This window comes from Adiantum capillus-veneris, chromosome 20 (assembly GCF_014529385.1).
Source record: "Adiantum capillus-veneris isolate H3 chromosome 20, ASM1452938v2, whole genome shotgun sequence".
Taxonomy (NCBI): domain Eukaryota; kingdom Viridiplantae; phylum Streptophyta; class Polypodiopsida; order Polypodiales; family Pteridaceae; genus Adiantum; species Adiantum capillus-veneris.
In genome coordinates, this window is record NC_140950.1 from 75,660,724 (window position 1) to 75,678,917 (window position 18,194).

An 18,194-nucleotide genomic window follows, 5' to 3' on the forward strand; every position below is an offset into this window, starting at 1 on the left:
TTAATACTAGGATGCAACCCCTTAAAAAATGATCCCATGATGGTAAGCGGATCAATGTTGAAAGTGGGAGTATAATGGTTGATAAAATTCCTGAAACTTGTGGCAGTTTGCTCAATGCTTTCATGAGGATAATTTTTGCTTAAAGGAGCATAATTGCTCAAAAAATGAGAAAAAGTTTGGAGATTTGCAAAAAGCGGCTAAGAATTTTTGCTAGTAATTGTAAAAAAAAGGAATAGAATTTGCTTGGAGCTTGGAAAACAATTTCGAATCTTCACCTTTAAGTGTGGTGCTAAAATAAGTCATTGCATGTCCTTCCTCAACAATGTATGACGTCAAACAAGATAAATTACCGTGAGTTGCAGGATCTTCCAAGGAGGGACCCATGAAATGTCCGGAGTGGGATGAGTGGTGTGTCATGTTCATAAATTTTGAGGACAAAATTTACATCTGGAAGAGAAAATCTTACCTTCAGGGTACTTAAGGACAAAATTCTATTATTGTTTATATGAGTAATGCACCGGGCTTTTAGGTCTTATAGATGCAAGGTCAAGGATCGAGTGATTGACGATGAGAGGTGCACCACAAACTTGTTAGTGCTGTGACTGGTTGCGTGTGGGTGCCCATAAAAGACCGGGGTGACCCACACATGAGTCTTGTAACCTGACGTTTTTCTCATTGTTGAATGTACTGACATTGCCGTCATTCTCTCCTATGTTATCTTCTTACTATGTATGGGCATGAGTGTCTGAGCGTGATAGAGAGAGAGCATGGAGGTAAGGTGGGAAGCAATGGTGGGCTTCTTCCTCTTTGAAAACATGGGATTCCCTCATTGACGGCTACAAAGAGGTGAGTGACACACCGATTGTATCCGTTGAGCTTTCGTGCATTGAGGTTGAGTGTTTATAGCCTTAGTGGCTCACACACGATGCATAGCAAGGCCCCAATATTTTGATATAGATAGACATTAAAAATATGCTAGGCATACAACCATGTTAGTTACTTAGCAAAATAGTTATTAATCCCTCTCGTAGCCAAAAGATGTTAAAAATATGCTAGGCACACAACCCCATTAGCTACTTTGCAAAAGAATTATTATCCATAGTACTCCTATTATCTAGTGAGATGTGTTACGTATGCACTATTAAACAACTACACTAACCCTAGTCCTTTGCATTCCTCATTGTTATCATATCCAAACGACCTTTGTTTATTTATTGTCTCCTATGAGACAATTTCAAGCTTGGATTTGTTCGTTTGAATGTTCTCTTTCATCCGGTATGTGCCTCTGATTTTGTAAACATGTCAAACTATAGGGTATCTCATGAGATACCCTCCAAAAAGTGAAGTAAAAGGAAGCTGCTAGTGACATGGAGAGAGACTGAGAGAGGGAGACAGGCCACATGTTAGCGGGTCGAAGGCAACCGATATTTTCTTTTGCAAGAATCGCAGGTGAGGACTTTTGTGTTTGTCGTGCAGTCGAGGAAGGGGCGGACGTGGTGCACTCGAGGCATGGAATTGCAGAGGGAGTTAGGCAGAAGCGAAGGCGAGGACGAGACCAGGTTCAAAGCAGATGTTGAGGGGCCAAGCAAATGTTGTGGGGGCCCTCCTCTATAGGCTGAGAAAGAGATACGGGGAGGGAGCTCTATAGGGAGTTTCTCGATGAGCAACAAGGACAACATCTCTGTTCACCGCTGTCCGTGTTTGTTTGAAGCGCAGATTTGGTGTGTCTTGAGGTAGGTGAGAGGGGATGGAACATAGAGGATGGAGAGCAATGGCGGAAGCAGTCTAGATTGGAATGCATGCAGTGCAAGAACAGGCTCAAATAGGCAACACTTTGCTTTCGTGGGGGTGGAAAAGGGAATCTTGCAAGCTAATTAATTAATGAAATACGAAGTAGACCCAGTCTGTCTTAGTACTACTGTATATTCAACAAGACATGCGGCTCTAGAAATGCAAACCACAAGAACAAAATCAAGCTTTACATTGTAGATAGCCAATAAAAAGCCTCATTAACATCGAGGCCATGTGTACAAGTCAAAATTATCAAATTATTTGCAAGAGCTTGTTAAATCTAGTACAAAACAAAAACAGTTTTAAGGTTAAAATAAAGTCCTTTACTTCTTCGACAATTCCTTTGAACATGCCACCAACGAATCTATTCAATATGTAGGATCTAGAGCACATGCCACCTTGATAATAGGAATTCTTGCTCCATGGATTGTAGCGTTGTAGCAAGGGGGAAACGATCTCCAAGTATTTGAAACTAGATTGCAACGGATTACTTGATCGCCGATGGAGAGCATGAGGAGGTTAGCTCGGGCAACAACATGTAGCTCTATGGCATGGACGTTTCGCCAATAAGGGATAGAGACTATGAGAGTATAGTCATCAAACAGACGCAACCACCTTCCATCTTCAAAGTTGTACTTGTATACAAAGACGCGACTTTTCATGCATGTTGGATTTTGCTTAAATACCAATAGGAGGATTTCCGCATCCATTTGAAGAAATTCATACCTCGCATCTAGCATGCTTTTCTGTGAATTGGTAAAGTCGTCGGGCATGTGCACTTGGCGCCAGTGTGATCATTCATACAGAGACAACTGAGGCAAGATGTGATGTGCATGCGATGAAAGGTTGCAAGTGTGCCTTGATGGTAGTAGCCGACATGGCGGGGAATGTGTGGGTTTGTGTGCAATGGTATGGATGTCTCTGATACATTCCTTACATAACTCGGGGGGTTCACTTTGTGTAAAACTACCATATCACGTGCGTTCAAGACATGTTTGGAAAACCCCTTATCTGTGAATTTTGTTAAGAATATAATGTACCCTTTTCTTTTAAAATCTGTAAGTTTTTTTCAAATTTGAAAAAATCATGCCCTTTTGTATATATATTTCTGTAAGTTTCAAGAACTTCAAATACCCTTCTGTTGAACTCACGTGATAGGTTACATTTTTATTAGGTGACCTCCCCGGGTTACATAAGGACCTTGGAGCATCAATTGTTGGTGCATTGGGTCAGTAGGTGTGTATCAGTTTATAATCAAATGCCCAGGCTCCGGAGGTGATACATGAATGATGCTAAATTGACAAGTCTCATTAGTTTGTTCCAAGCACAATTGACGTCCAAACCCAAAAAAGCAAACCTCCTTGTAAGGAGTTGCAATATCACCTTGTCACCGATGAAGGCGTTGTTGAGGATTAAAAAGTGGATAGTTCTGGATGGCCTGACAAGAATGTACTCCCAGCACACCACATTCCCCACACTGCAGATTGACTCGATACTCATATTTGGATGCAATTATTTGTTCAAGGAGCGTTGTGCAGGGTGTGGTAACCAGTGCCATGTATTCCAGCCTGGATCAAATGCTACCGTGTCATATTGAGGACGATTGAGGGTACCTTGGGGTCTAGCAACCATGCAGTAAAACCAGGGCAGGTGCAATATAGGCCTGCCAGCATATATATTTTTGAGAGAAACGCATGACGAAGAAGTGCATATACGACGAGAGAGAGAGAGAGAGTAGGTGAGAGATTTGCGTTAATAACCTGGACTAAACCGATCTGTAATAAACCTCAATTGGAAGAATATAATAACTTACGGCTTGGACGGTTGAGGATTAAGGAGGCCGAAGAGTGTTGCAATGGCGTAGGTGAAGGAGGGATGAACTGCACACAGGCAAAGCAACTCTCTAATGGGGAGACTCGGGCACTACAACAGGTCCTTCAATGTAGCGACACTTGTAGTGCGACGCTCAAATGGAAAAAAGCCCGGCATTGCTATAAGCATCCCTATATAACAAAGACTATAGAGACGCTCATAGAGACGCCTATAGCGACACTCATAGAGACGCTTATAGCGACGCTCATTGAGACGCTTATAGAGACGCTCATAGAGACACTCATAGCGACGCCGACCCTATAAAAATAATTTCAGGGCACCTGAAACCCAGATCTGTAGATCTGAGTTTCGGCGCTCTCTAATCTAATGTCTAGGTACAAACATAAAAGTAAAGTAAAGTGGAAGACTAAAATCATCATCATCTTAATCAATTTCCAACATTGGGCGTTGTCTGAGAAAGTAGTGCATCGGTTGGTGAAGAGCTTCGTCAATGTACGCCTTTGTAAATATACGTAGTGGGTATCTCCTATATCGCGCTAGAGTAGTCTTGATCCTCTGATGCAGCCCCGATTGATATCGTGGACGTCTAGCTCTCCTGAGCTCAATGGCTCTTTCAACTAATATATCTTTTGTATGAGAGTGTGTGTGTGTGTGTGAGAGAGAGAGAGAGAGAATTATTGTCCACGACGGTCATATATGAACAATGAGAACAAAAACACAACATTACAGCAATTGCTTCTGAGTGAAGGCTGATACATATCAGTTGAGGACTAAGGGTCCATCAAGAGAGTAGAGTAGGAAAAAAGAGAGAATAAAAACTAAGGGTCAAGAGCCGGTTTGGGTTTTTGAAATTCGTGGATGATTGCTTTGCCACCTTGGTAGACTGGCCATTTGCCTTGCTTGCATGCTTTGTGCATTTTCTTGAGCTTGCTTGCTTTACTCTTTAGTTGATTCATGGTCCATTCTTCTGCATTCCAAAGCTTTTTTCCCTTGAGAGGTCAACATCGACGTAGCAACTTCATACGCTCATCTTCGTCCTTGAAAGTGAGTATACAATGCTTGGGTGGCACGTGTCTATGTGTATCATTGATCCAAGCAACAGTTTCGGGCTTGATGTAGATAGGTTGAAGAATGTCATTGACCTTGGTGATTTCTTCCTGAAGGGTGTCCTCTGTGGTACACCACGATAAGTGTAGCCCCCCAATGCTGACCTTGAGGCCAAGAGATTCTTGTAGCCGGCATTCTTGTAGGGCCGCCTATATCTTGGTATCAATCTTCTTATGTGTTGTTGTATGTGATTCTTTCTCCACTGCCAGTTTGACTGCGTGTTCTTTTTCAAGCAGAGCTTGGCTTTCTTCTTCCTTTGCATTTTCAAGCTTTCATAAACGTTCTTTAAGTCTCTCATTCTCCTCGGTGAGTTCTTGAATATGAGCCTCAAGGGTTGTGATTCATGCTTCTTGGCAGGCAGCGGTGTCCTTCTTTAGTGCCAGTGCCACCGCAAGAAAGCTCTTGCGTGCAACATGGGTACCAAAGGACGACATCAGGCCACGGAAGGAAATTCCTATTATTGAAATACACAGTGGTGCATGAGATCAAGGCTTATTTTGAAATTTTTTTTTGTTGTATATTTGGTGTTTCTTCTTGTGGTTTTGTCTAAGGCTTTCCATACCCGCTCTTGACTTTGCCTAAATCTTGCCTAATCAACTATAGATGGTTTGGTCAAGCCCACAAGCCGTTTTTGAAGTCCGTTTGTGTTTTTCCATAGAAAACCATGAACAGATTTCAGAAACGGCTTGTATATCCGGCGTTTCTTCTTGTGATTTTTCTACGGATTGTCGTACGCGCTCTTGACTTTGCCTAAAGCTTACCTAATCAACTATAAATGGTTTGGACAAGCACACAAGCCATTTCCGAAGTCCGTTTGCATTTTTTCACAAAAAACGCGAACGAACTTAAGAAACAGCTTCTGTGTTTGGCGTTTCTTCTTGCGGTATTACTACGGCTTGCCGTATGCGCTCTTGACATTGCCTAAAGCTTACTTAATCAACTATGGATGGTTAGGGAAAGTGCTGAAGCCGTTTTCAAAGTCCGTTTGCATTTTTCTGTAGAAAACGCGAACGAACTTCAGAAACGGCTTGTATATTTGGCGTTTCTTCTTGCGGTTTTGTTTACGGCTTGCCATACACGCTCTTGACTTAGCTTAAAGCTTACCTAATCAACTATGGATGGTTTGAACAAGCCATAGACAAAACCGTAAGAAGAAGCGCCAAATATACAGGCCGTTTCTGAAGTCCGTTTGCATTTATCCATAGAAAAATACGAACGGACTTCAGAAACGGCTTGTATATTTGGTGTTTCTTCTTGCAGTTTTATCTATGGATTTCCATACACGCTCTTGACTTTGCCTAAAGCTTACCTATCAACTATAAATGGTTTGGACAAGTGTTGAGTTTGGTCTTTCTTCTTGCGATTTTGCCTATGGCTTGCTATATGCGATATTGACTTTGCCTAAAGCTTACCTAATTAACTATGGATGGTTTGGGCAAGTGTTGAAGCCGTTTCCTAATTCCGTTTGCATTTTTCCGTAGAAAAACACAAATGGACTTCAGAAACGGCTTATGTTTGGTGTTTCTTCTTACGGTTTTGCCTACAGCTTGACATACGCGCTCTTGATATTGCTTAAAGCTTACCTAATCAAGTATGGATGGTTTGGGCAAGTGTACAAGCCGTTTTTGAAGTCCGTTTGCGTTTTTCCGTAGAAAAACGCAAACGAACTTCAGAAACGGCTTGTGTATTTGGTGTTTCTTCTTGCGGTTTTCCCTTTGGCTTGCCATATGCGCTACTAACTTTGCCTAAAGCTTACCGAATCAACTATGGATATTTTGGGCAAGTGTTGAAGCCGTTTCCTAAGTCCGTTTGTGCTTTTTTGTAGAAAAACGCAAACAATCTTCAGAAACGGCTTGTGTGTTTAGCGTTGCTTCTTGTGGTTTTGCCTACGGCTTGAGATACGGAATCTTGAAATTGCATATAGCTTATGTAATCAATTGTGGATGGTTTGGACAAGCACACAAGACGTTTCTGAAGTCCATTTGCGTTTTTTCGTAGAAAAACCCAAATGGACTTCAAAAACCGCTTGTGTATTTAGCATTTCATCTTGCGGTTTTGCGTACGGCCTTGCCATACGTTCTATTGAATTTGCCTAAAGCTTACCTAATCAACTATGGATGGTTTGAGCAAGTGTTGAAGACGTTTCCAAAGTCCATTTGCATTTTTGTGTAGAAAAACGAGAACGGACTTCAGAAACGGCTTGTATATTTGTCATTTCTTCTTGCGGTTTTGTCTACGGCTTGCCATACGCACTCTTGACTTTGCCTAAACCCTACCTAATCACATATGAATGTTTTGGACAAGCACACAAGCCGTTTTCAAAGTCCGTTTGCATTTTTCCGTTAAAAAATGTGAACGGACTTAAGAAATGGTGAGAGACGGAAGTGAAAAATAGACCCGGTGGCCTCTACACCAAGACTATGCACAATGGCCTCATCATGGGGGATACACAATAGGGGCACCACCTAGCAAGATATGCGGCTAGGACGCATACATATACACAATGAAGCATGCCATGGAAAACAATTTCAAGATCCACGCCCAAATGTGGAATGGGGTGGTCGGAGAATAAGGTGAGAGGAGTGGTGAATGAGTGAGATTGGGCTTGCTACTTGTGCATGTTAGTAAGGAAGATAATGAGGTAGGGGAAACTTGCGAGTATGCTCACTTATTATACAAGAGGTGGCGAATCCTCACACCTCAAGATGGAAGTAGCAAGATGATAGGAATATGAGAGGGAGAGAGAGAGTGTGTGTGTATGGTGGCGAATCCGCACACCTTTACATAAGCAGAAAAAAAAGGCAAGGAATAAGCATATACCATACTCACAATGAGATGTATCCAAAGAGACACAAAGTATGGCACCAAGATGGAGTGTGTTGATTGCTTGCAAAAGATGAATACAATAGGTAGCGTATGGCAGGAAAATGAGAAGGGGACAAGATCGTAGGAGGCATAATGGAGAGATGGGAGTTGATGGCGAGGAATATCATGAGTGTGTCCACCCTTCTTCTTCTTGAAATTGTGCCTTCAACCCTTAATTACAAGTGGTGTGGAGGTGTGGTGCTCATCTTTTGTGCATGGTGATGGTGATGATGATGGTGTTGTGATTATGTGATTAGGATTCATGCTACAAGCATGTAGCACAAGAGTGTGTATGGATAGGTGTGTGTGTGTGTGTGTGTTCTCTCATGGCCTCCTTATATAGGGAAGGAGGGGAGGATTTAGCAATATTTCTATTGGAGGTGAGTGTCCCACTTTGGTGACTAGGAAAATGGGGTGCATCTGACTGTGGCTCCCATCTTGTCTCCTCATTATTTAAAATACCAGAGTCAATAGAGAGAGAAGATGAGAGAATGTGGGTAGGATGTAGAGGATAGGAGATATTTACAATAGTCTAGCTTTGGCTAGACATAAGCTTAATAGGGAGAGAAGAGAGAGGTAAGAAATTTACAAGAGAGATTGTCAAAGGTGGATAGTTGTTGATGAGGATGGATCCTCCAAAAATGGTGATAGAATCACTCTAGAATTGCCAAGACCTCATTAAAAGAGCCTTGTCTCTTGTAATCATGCTTGAAGACTTGTAGAACCATAGCCATTCTAGAGGGAAGAAAATTGGGGATGGCCTGTGTCACCATTACACGAGAAAACTGGGGTCCACTACAAAAATCATATCTCCGTGTTCATAACTCCAAAAATTCTGAAAAAATTTGAGCTAAAAGTTGAGATCACGAGCTACATCTTTCATGTTCAACGCTCCTTCAGATTTGGGGTTCTTCTCTACTTAAAAAATTCAACCAAATAATGTATTATTTGTGGCTGCAAAGGTCTTTTGGTGGTCCCCTTTGAGTGGAATTCTCTCTTGCCTTCAAGTGTAAGCTCCTTCATGTGTATGAAAACATGACCTAGAGTTTTGAAAAGATTGGCAATCATGTAGATGGAGGTATTATTGAAATTTGAAAGTGGGATTGAGGTTTGAAAATGAAAACTAGTGAATAAAATATTTGGTAGGGTGGAATAATATATATACATGAAAAATGTATTAGAAAATACTAAACTATATAATGTATTATAGAATATATATATTTAATATTTAAGGTCAAAAGAGATATCAACAAAGAAAGCTTACTTATTTATGCTACATCGTGATTGATTAGCATAAGTCTTATTTATTTAATAAAGGCTAAAACTTTTGTGAAAAAGGGAAGAAAAATCAAAAGTAACTTATATAATAGGAAATATTTTGGTAAAAGGGCAAAGATATATGGGGGGATTCCCATGCATGGAAAAGCTTACCTCAACGGCTTGTGTGTTTGGCTTTCTTCTTGCGGTTTTGCCTACGGCTTGCAATACAGTCTCTTGACATTACCTAAAGCTTACCTAATCAACTATGGATGGTTTGGACAAGTGTTGAAGCCATTTTCAAAGTTCATTTGTGTTTTTCGTAGAAAAACGCGAACGGACTTTTGAAACGGTTTGTATAGTTGGTGTTTCTTCTTGCGATTTTGCCTATGGCTTGCTACATGCGATATTGACTTTGCCTAAAGCTTACCTAGTCAACTATGGATGCTGTGGGAAAGTGTTGAAGCTATTTCCTAAGTCCATTTGCGTTTTTTCGTAGAAAAATACAAACAGACTTCAGAAATGGCTTGTGTGTTTGGCGTTTCTTCTTGCGGTTTTGCCTTAGGCTTGACATATGCGCTCTTGACATTGCCTAAAGCTTGCCTAATCAACTATGGATGTTTTGGGCCAGCACACATGCCGTTTCTAAAGTCCGGCAAGCATGGGTGGAGTAGACCAGATTGGTTGGCAAAAGAAGATCAAAAGAATGTAAAGCAAGCAGCACGTGAGGATCCCGACAAGTGGAAGCAACAAAAGAAGGTAGCTAGAGCGCGAGTAGAAGCAGGGAGGTTGCACCACTTGGGGAGCGGCGGATGGACGTCATTTGACGCCAACATTGTAAGTGTTTTTGCATCGCCCTTTAGGTTTGGTAGTTATGGGTATTTGAAATTTTAAATTCTAACATAACATTTTCTTTTTATGTTTTGAACAGTGGTCGATGATTGGACAAGAACCCACACCATACAAGCGCGAGTATGCGGACGGAAAGGGCTTAAATGTCCTTATGGACATTCTCTCTCCGACTTGGTTAGTATGTAACCTTACACTCTTACATTTGTTATATTTTAATAATAACCTAAAAATTAGATTGTTTTGTAATTATATATTTATACTTACATAAAGTCTTATTGTTTTGTTTTTTTTGCAGTATCCGATAGATATGCCGCTCGCACGCGATGAGACGTCAGATTAGTCGATGTCAAAGTAGCCGTAGCTAGATAACACTAGTTTTATTTCTTCATAGCACGTATTAGGAGATGACGTGTGTACGTCAATTTTATAACTATTGGCCAACAATGTATTTTTCTAATAATTAATGACAATTGCGTTGTAGCTAGTACATTTTAATCAAAGCTTAACAATCAAGTGATTTTGCCTATGATGTGTATAAGTTTGTCAATTTATTACTTTGTCAATTCACTTTTTTCCATATACTTTTGTCAATTTTGCATCTTAGTTTTGGAAACATTATGTTCAAAATCAATTATGTGGAAAGTATCCTTATATTCCCCGCTACTCAACTTGAGTACAGACTTGGCCAGCCCAAAGCTAGGAATGGGCATTCTTAAACTTGTGTTCACTATTTATTCTAACTTTCTGATTGGAGGCTTTCCCAGCATAATCCATGTTCCATAAGATATTAGATTCTTTGTTGCCTCCGGATCTATCACAACTGAACATGTGATTTTAAGTCCTGTTTCTTCGCTTATGATGAGTTTGATCTTCGTAGGAGAAAATTGATCTTCTCCCTTGTTCATGTATTTCTTTTGACCTTGAGTTTGATGAACATTTAATGTTGAACTCGAAAACTTTGCTTCTTCATCTGCTTTCACTTGCACTTTTTTTTTGAAATTGACTTCTTTGGAACTAGCTTTTGTCAATTCTTCAGGTATGTCACATGCTCCATGGCATAGCCATTTGTCTCACCTTTTTTGCTTTCACACTCATGAAGTTTTCTACCTTCCTTCAACACCTTTATTGTAAATAAGGGAGCTATATCATCCATCTTCATCTTCCAAAACTTGGTGTTGGTTGTCTCATTTACACAAACATCAAGGGTTGCTAGTATTTGATCCCATCCAAAGGGTTCAAAAAAATACTCTAGAAATGGTTCCTTAATGTAAGCTTCATCTTCTACTGAACGCTCTGGGATGCAATCTTACTTTCCAAGACTCCCGCATCCTGATGCTTTGCACATCCAAATATGCACTTTGCTTTGAAATCAAGCAGGTACCTCGTTTTCCTCTTCAATTGTGGAGTGTAATTCTTCCCCCGGGGTTAGCTCTACATCTCTATAAATATGATCTTTGACACTAATTTTTGTTGTGACCTCTTTGTGTCTCAAGCAGATATAGTCGTACCCCCAATCTTGTACCATTTTTGAGCTGACGCATGAATGGCTTACCCAATATGATGTCAAAGTTGGTGCTCTTATCAAAATTTGTTATGGCAAAGGTATGCTTATACTCGATGCCACACGAGGTTACAATGATTTGTTCTGATATTCCTATCGGTTTCTCCATGTATCCAGTGGCAGTTGAGTTCTTATAAGAGCAGGCTTTTCCCATTTTTTCAATATTTCTCTGGTTGCAATGGAAATTCCTATCCCACTATCTAATATAGCAATTGTCTTTACTCCTTTGTACTCAAGTGGTAAGGTGGTGTTTCTTTCTTCTCCTTCATAGTAGTCACCCATCGTATTTACTACTGGTACTGGCTTTGTTTGTGGTTTCTTAATTAGGCGAGGTGTCATCCATGTTTTTGTCCGCAAGTTGGTCATGTGAAGGGATGCGGTCTAATTTTTAGCAGCTTTAAGAGATAAAGTGTGCATTGTATAGGAGATTATGTAAACTTTGTATGCTGTGTAGAGCTCAAACTCTCACTCATACAAGGTGTTTATTTTCTAGGAATCACTTGCTACGTGCCTAGTGAAATAACACATGGAAGTGAACTAGTGATATAATCTAGATATTACTGTTGTGTGTAAAGTGTACTCTCACATGAGGTTATCTGTCATAAAAATATAATAGAATAGAGGTCAATTTTATTAAGGTAAGTTTGATTTTGACACGTAGATACTTTCTCACCTCAAACTGAACATAGATAGAAATTTTGTTGTCCTGTGTAGATCCATCACACTATGCTCTCACTGGAATCAAAATTTAGGAATCTCATGTTCAAATACATTGATATTACATTATCTTTATTTGGATTGCTACATCTACCATATTGTGTGATTGTACATGTGCATCAAATGCAGATAGATTAGCTTTTATAGATCTACCATGGAGTGTGAGAACTTCATGTTCGCACTTCAAATTGCAATTAATCCTCATTTCCAATGAGAATCAATTGCAAGATTTGATCAATATTATCAATTATTGTAATGTGTGAAAGATTTATGCTTGCATTTTAGATAAATCGATATAGTGCAATGGATTAAAATGATTGATTATCGTAATGTGTGAGAGCCAAAATCTTACACTTTACATGAATCGACATAGTGCAATGTGATTGAAACGTTTTTTTTGAAGTGATGAAGTTATTTAGTGCATCAAAATATGATTTGATTGACATGAGTTTATTTGAAGAATGCAAAGACTATTATCGTCTTTTGTTAATTGATAATGTAGTGCAATATTAATTGATAATGTGGACATATTTTTATAACTATATTGATCAATAGAGCATAGCTTGTGTAGTTTGTTTCTTTAAATTAATTTTGACCTCGAAATTTTAAGTGGATTTGCTGATCTGGCAACTGAAAATTATCTGTCAACATGGTGAAAGGAGGTGAGTGGAGTTATGTCCAAGAACTGCATACTGGAAAGAATACATCTCGATTGAAATGCAAGACATGTGGCCGTGAGTTCAATGGTAATGCCACCAGAATCAAAGAGAATTTGTTTAAAGTCCCTTGTAATGTGTTTAAGTGTACGACACCGCCAAGAGATATTCATGCTATATTGCCAAAGTACGCTCGCATTGCAGAGCAAATTATTGTAGCTAAAAAGAAACACCTTGCTAAGTTCGTATTTATAGATAAATTCTCTTTGAATAAAAATCTATAGGTTACATTACACATTACACAAGGATTGCGAATACTACAACTCTATAGACATTGCTATATTAGAGCATAATTTGGACAAGTGGCGAACCTAGTTATAATGGCCAGTGTCCAAGGTGCTATTTTAGGAACTTGCTTCTTAATGTCCAAGTACCCCTTGCTTCTTTCAATGGAAGTAAGGTTGGACAAGTGGTGGAGCTTGAAACCAAAAGACCTTTTTTCTATATGAGAGTAAAGCTTGGACAAGTGATGGACATAGTTTTAATGTCCAGTGTCCAAGGTGGTATTGTAGGAACTTGATTCCCAATATGCAAGTATCCTTTGCTTCTTTCAATAGAAATAAGGTTGAACAAGTGATGCATCTCAAAACCAAAACTCCCTTTCTATATGAGAGTAAAGCTTGGACAAGCAGTGGACCTAGTTAATGTCCAAGGGGAACTATTGTAGGGCCTTGGTTTTCCATGTCCAAGTAGCCCTTGCTTATTTTAATGGAAGTAAGGTTCGACAAGTGGTGGAGCTTAAAACTAGAAGTCCCTTTTATATATACAGTGTCCAAGGTGGTGTAGGAACTTCGTTCCCAATGTCCAAGTATCTCTTTCTTCTTTCAATGCAAGTAAGACTGGACAAATGATACATCTTGAAACCAAAAGTCCCTTTATAAATGAGAGTAAAGGCTGGAAAAGTGGTGGACCTAGTTTTAATGAACAATGTCCAAGGTGAACTATTGTAGGGCCTTGCTTCTCAATGTTCAAGTAGCCCTTGCTTATTTTGATGGAAACAAAATTGGAGCAAATGGGTCACTTATCAAGGCCTTCTTCAATAACTGATAAGCACAATTAAGTTTCTCTATCCATTTAAATTCAATAATAGGTTGTACAATGGATGATCTATCTTATCAAAGTGTAAAGTAAACCTCCGATAATATCCAACATGGCTCATGAGTCTCCAAACCCCCTTATAGTTTGTAGGTGGTGCCAATTATAGAGTGGCTTTATTTATGCCCGCATCTATAGAAATCCCATTCTTGGAGACTATATTATCTAAAATGATACCATGTTTATTCCAAAAGTGGCATTTGAAAGGGTTCAATGAGATGCAATATAAACTAGACCTCTCAAACACATTTTGTAAGTGTGATATATGATTGTTCCAGCAAGAATAAACGCATAGGTCATCTAGTGTTTGGTTTGATGCATCTAACGGGTGCCCTTATAGCCAACCACACCTTGTTGAAGCCCCTTTTTGATGTCATTAATCTTTTTTTTTCCGGGAAGCTTTGTTATTGATTCCATGTAATTTTGTTCCGAATGATGTATACATTGAGTTCTATTATTTGATTATTATCCCGAAGCCATGTAAGCTTTGTTATTGATTCAATGTATTTTTGGTCTGAATGATGTATACATTGAGTTCTATTATTTGATTATGAGCCCGAAGCCATGTGAGCCGACCATTGGCCATTTGAAAAGCACTAGGTATAAATATCATTAGATTTAGTACGAGCACACTATTGTAACATTATCTCTTTAGTGTTGAAGAGCTTCTGTTTTTACGAGTGCAAGTGGTTACTCAAATACAACTTGTAACTAAATTTTTTCATGATTTGGTCATTCAAATACGATTTTGAAAGTGCATTGTGTTCCTTGTCTCTTTCTATATCAATTAGTTATAGGTATTTCAAGTTTTTATCTAGTTGGTAACTCTGTGTTTGTGAGTCTTATCTACATTTTGTTTTGTCTTTTTTACCATAGGAGAGTGCTATTAGACCTAAAAGTGCGACCTATCTGAATTGTTTGCAATTTTTCTAACATGGATTACGATGGATACAGATTTTGATACCTTGTTAGATGACCATCAGACATTGTAGATTGGAGCCCTTATACCTAATATTCATTCCCTTAAGTTTCATGATGTTCAAAGTTTGGTTAATCAACAAAATGGTGTGATTACCTAGAGGGGTGAGATAAGATATATGCATATTTTAATATCACAGAGTGAGGATTAGCTTGTTGGGTTGATACAATATAGAGAAAATTCTACTAGAATTCTATGAGGAACTCTCCAAAAGGGGAATCAACCACAACATAAAGTCCCAAATATATGATTTTAAGTAGAAGAAAAATAAAAAAGTGAAGGAAGATTTACTTTGCGTCGGACCGGGTGTCCTTTTCCAAGCTTGGGCTGGTCATGTTTCTGGGTTAGGCATGGGCGATCACCGTTTTGTGAATGTTGAAGGTTTCATCCAGGGCTGTTACTGTGGCTAGCTAAACTGTGGACATTGACTGTTATGTTTTGTTCCTTAGTCCGGGACCTCGGTAGTATGATCTTCTTTTAGGGAGACCTTGATTATTGCGGACCAACTCTATTATTGATATCCCTAGAGGGCAATTTTTGTTGGGTTTAGAATCTTCCTAGGTGGTTTTGTCTGCTTACCCACCAAGGCTACTTTAGAAATTGAGAGTGATGCTGATGATGACCATAGTTCTACTTCTTCTTGTACACCTAGTTCTTGAATAAATGATTACACAGTTCTAACTTAACTAGGAGCAATTAAGAGGATTAACTATGATATTACTAATTGACCTTCAGTAGCCTGCTGGCAAAAAAACTAGCAAAGTTGAAGTCGTCAATTTCTTGACCTCTACAAGTGCCAACAAAATAAAACACCGTATTAGAGAGTTTGAGACTTTAGAGCCAATTTGGGAATTACCAATGTCTTAAAGATTTGGCCACATGTACAAATCACAAACTATTTTTAAGGTCAATTTTTTCCTGAATGTAGTACTTGAAAATCCCTTTCAAGCCATGCTCTCAAAACTTTGGTTAAGATTTGGCCATGTGGTCAGATCTTAAAATCATTCTGAAAGTGGGAATTAGAAAATTTCCGAATTCACTAATATGGTGTTATAAGTTATATTGTGGTTTAATGTAAAATACACAAACACGTTTGTTTAGAATTTTGCCATCGATTAATCTTTTCCCATGTTTCTATGAGAATATAGTTACTGTACAATTTTCTTGTTGATTTTGGAGTGTTCAACAGAAGCTAAGAAGTCACTTTTTTTCAGGACAAGTGCACTCTCTTGTAGTATTTAACTTCTTGATTTTGATAAAATCCATGAGTCACTACTCTCATCAAGATATTTAAATACAAAAGACCCATATAGAGTGAATTATTAGTTCTTGTTGTAAAATCAGTCTTTTGTCACATGTTGGTAAATTTTAGCTCAATAGCACACCAGTTTAAGACTTGTGGTACATTTTCTCTTATTGAAGGTTGTCATAGGTTTGGGGTTTTTGAATACTTTTGGTTCATCCTTCTGATCACTTCCTTGACCATTTGATCAACGTTTGGTATTGGTGGGGCTTAAACACTCCGCTTCAAAGTGGATTCACTTGTGTAGAAGAGGCAATACTGCTTATCTTGCCTATATCTCTCGGTACCTCTTCATAGACCCTATAGTTATAAACTAGATACAATGATTCTCTTGTGACCTTATCAAATGTAGTGCATGCTTTTAGGTGTAGATTCATTTTGAGAGTTTTGTTCTCCAAGCCCTCTTTAAAGAGATCTGATAATTTCTCTTCTTGTGGTAACTCTTGTACAAGACATCTCTATGTATATTTCTTGCCATCTACTATAGTATGTGGGATCACAAGTTGGTGGATCATGCACTCCACTCAGGGACACTCTCGCTCAGTAAGAAGGAAATCCACCTTTTGAACGGCAGGAAAAATAGTATTCACCCCCTTCAAAGAACCCAAATCTCTGTAGTACCTTCTCAAAAGGACACATCTAGAAGGTATTGTGGTAGGGACATGGTAAAATCCACTCGATTAAGAGAAGCAACAAGGTCAAAAGAAACAATAGGAGGAAGTAACTTACTTTGGGTAGGGCAAGAACAAACATGACGAGGTTGGGCGGAAGGGTCTGGAGTGGGAACAACAACACAGGTGAGTGGATGGGTAGTGACATCAGGTGTATAATCCCTCTCGTGTAGTGGCATGCACAGGTCTCACTGCAACAAACTAGAAGAATGCATGGAAGAAGAACTAGGAGATCCTCTCTATAGAAGTGTCCAACTAGGTCCTGGAGATCTCTAATTCCCACTATGATGGTCTATGGTGTGAGGCGGTGGTATTGTAGAATTGCTATTAAAAATGTGGTGTATCTTAATATAACAATTTTCTTCAATGTGACCCCTACCCAAACATCTCTCATAAGTGCAGCTAACAGTGGGAAAATATTTGGAAAGATGGTCAAGTACACCACAAGCTCAACACAGAATCTTAGTGGGATTAGGTTCAAGACGACTTGCAGATAACAAATTTTCTTAGCGCCTCAAAAATCTCACATATATAGTCACAGCTTTCATGTTTTCATTCAACTCGTTCATGTAATTAGTCATCCTGTCATTCAAGTCCCCTATACTAGATGAAGTGCTGTCATAACCATTCCCGCCTCGTGATGCATGGAAGGTGCAATGGTAGAAGTAGATTGAAGATAGGTCACAAAAGGTGGGGGAGCATGAGAAATTAGTGCTGAAACATGTGGATAGGTGGATGTATTCTCTTGGGTGACTAGACCTAGGATCCTCCTCCCAACCTCCCAATATAAAGGCAGGCTCCTAGCCTTATTCCCTAGCCGGATCCCCTTGTCCACACTGCCTAGTCTGGCCCCTGGCCCACAGTCCGTGACTCCATGACCTTGCCCGTGTCCTGAAATTAATCCCCTCTTAAGGAAGAGTTTCTGCCCTAAAAAATAAAAGCGAAAAACTTCTTCTTAAGAGAGCTAATGTTTTTCCAAGTGGCACCTTCCTCAGGTCAATCTTTCGACTTGATTAAAGCTTGTCAACGTACATGATGACGTGTACATAAATCATGATAGTCAAGAATTTGTTCAAGTTCATGCAATAGGGTAGGAGGTTCAATGAAATTGAACAATCAATGACATTGTTATCCCCATGTAATCGCTGATGTAAATGGCTTACATTTAACACCGGGTGGATACGAGAATGTGTAGGTAATGATAGTTTGTAGGCATGATCACCAACTTGCTTGAGTATTTTGAAAGGCCCACAATTTAGGTGTTGGCCCAGTTTTCAGACTTTGTGAATGCTCTGGCACATGTAAAAATACTTCCTCCCCTTCCTCAAAGGTAACTTGCCGATGTTTCTCATCAGTGTACTTCGTATACTGATCATGCTCTTGTCGGACGTTCTTTTCAGCATATCCATGTGGTCTTGGAGAGAATCCTTAACACTAGTTCTGTAAT

The 18,194-nt window shown here is 39.3% G+C and overlaps 1 pseudogene; it reads right to left on the reverse strand.

Annotated features, from left to right (window-relative positions):
* Positions 1–2,159: 2,159 nt before the first annotated feature.
* The window catches only part of LOC147432773 (uncharacterized), a 30,854-nt pseudogene continuing 14,819 nt past the window's right edge, over positions 2,160–18,194 (reverse strand).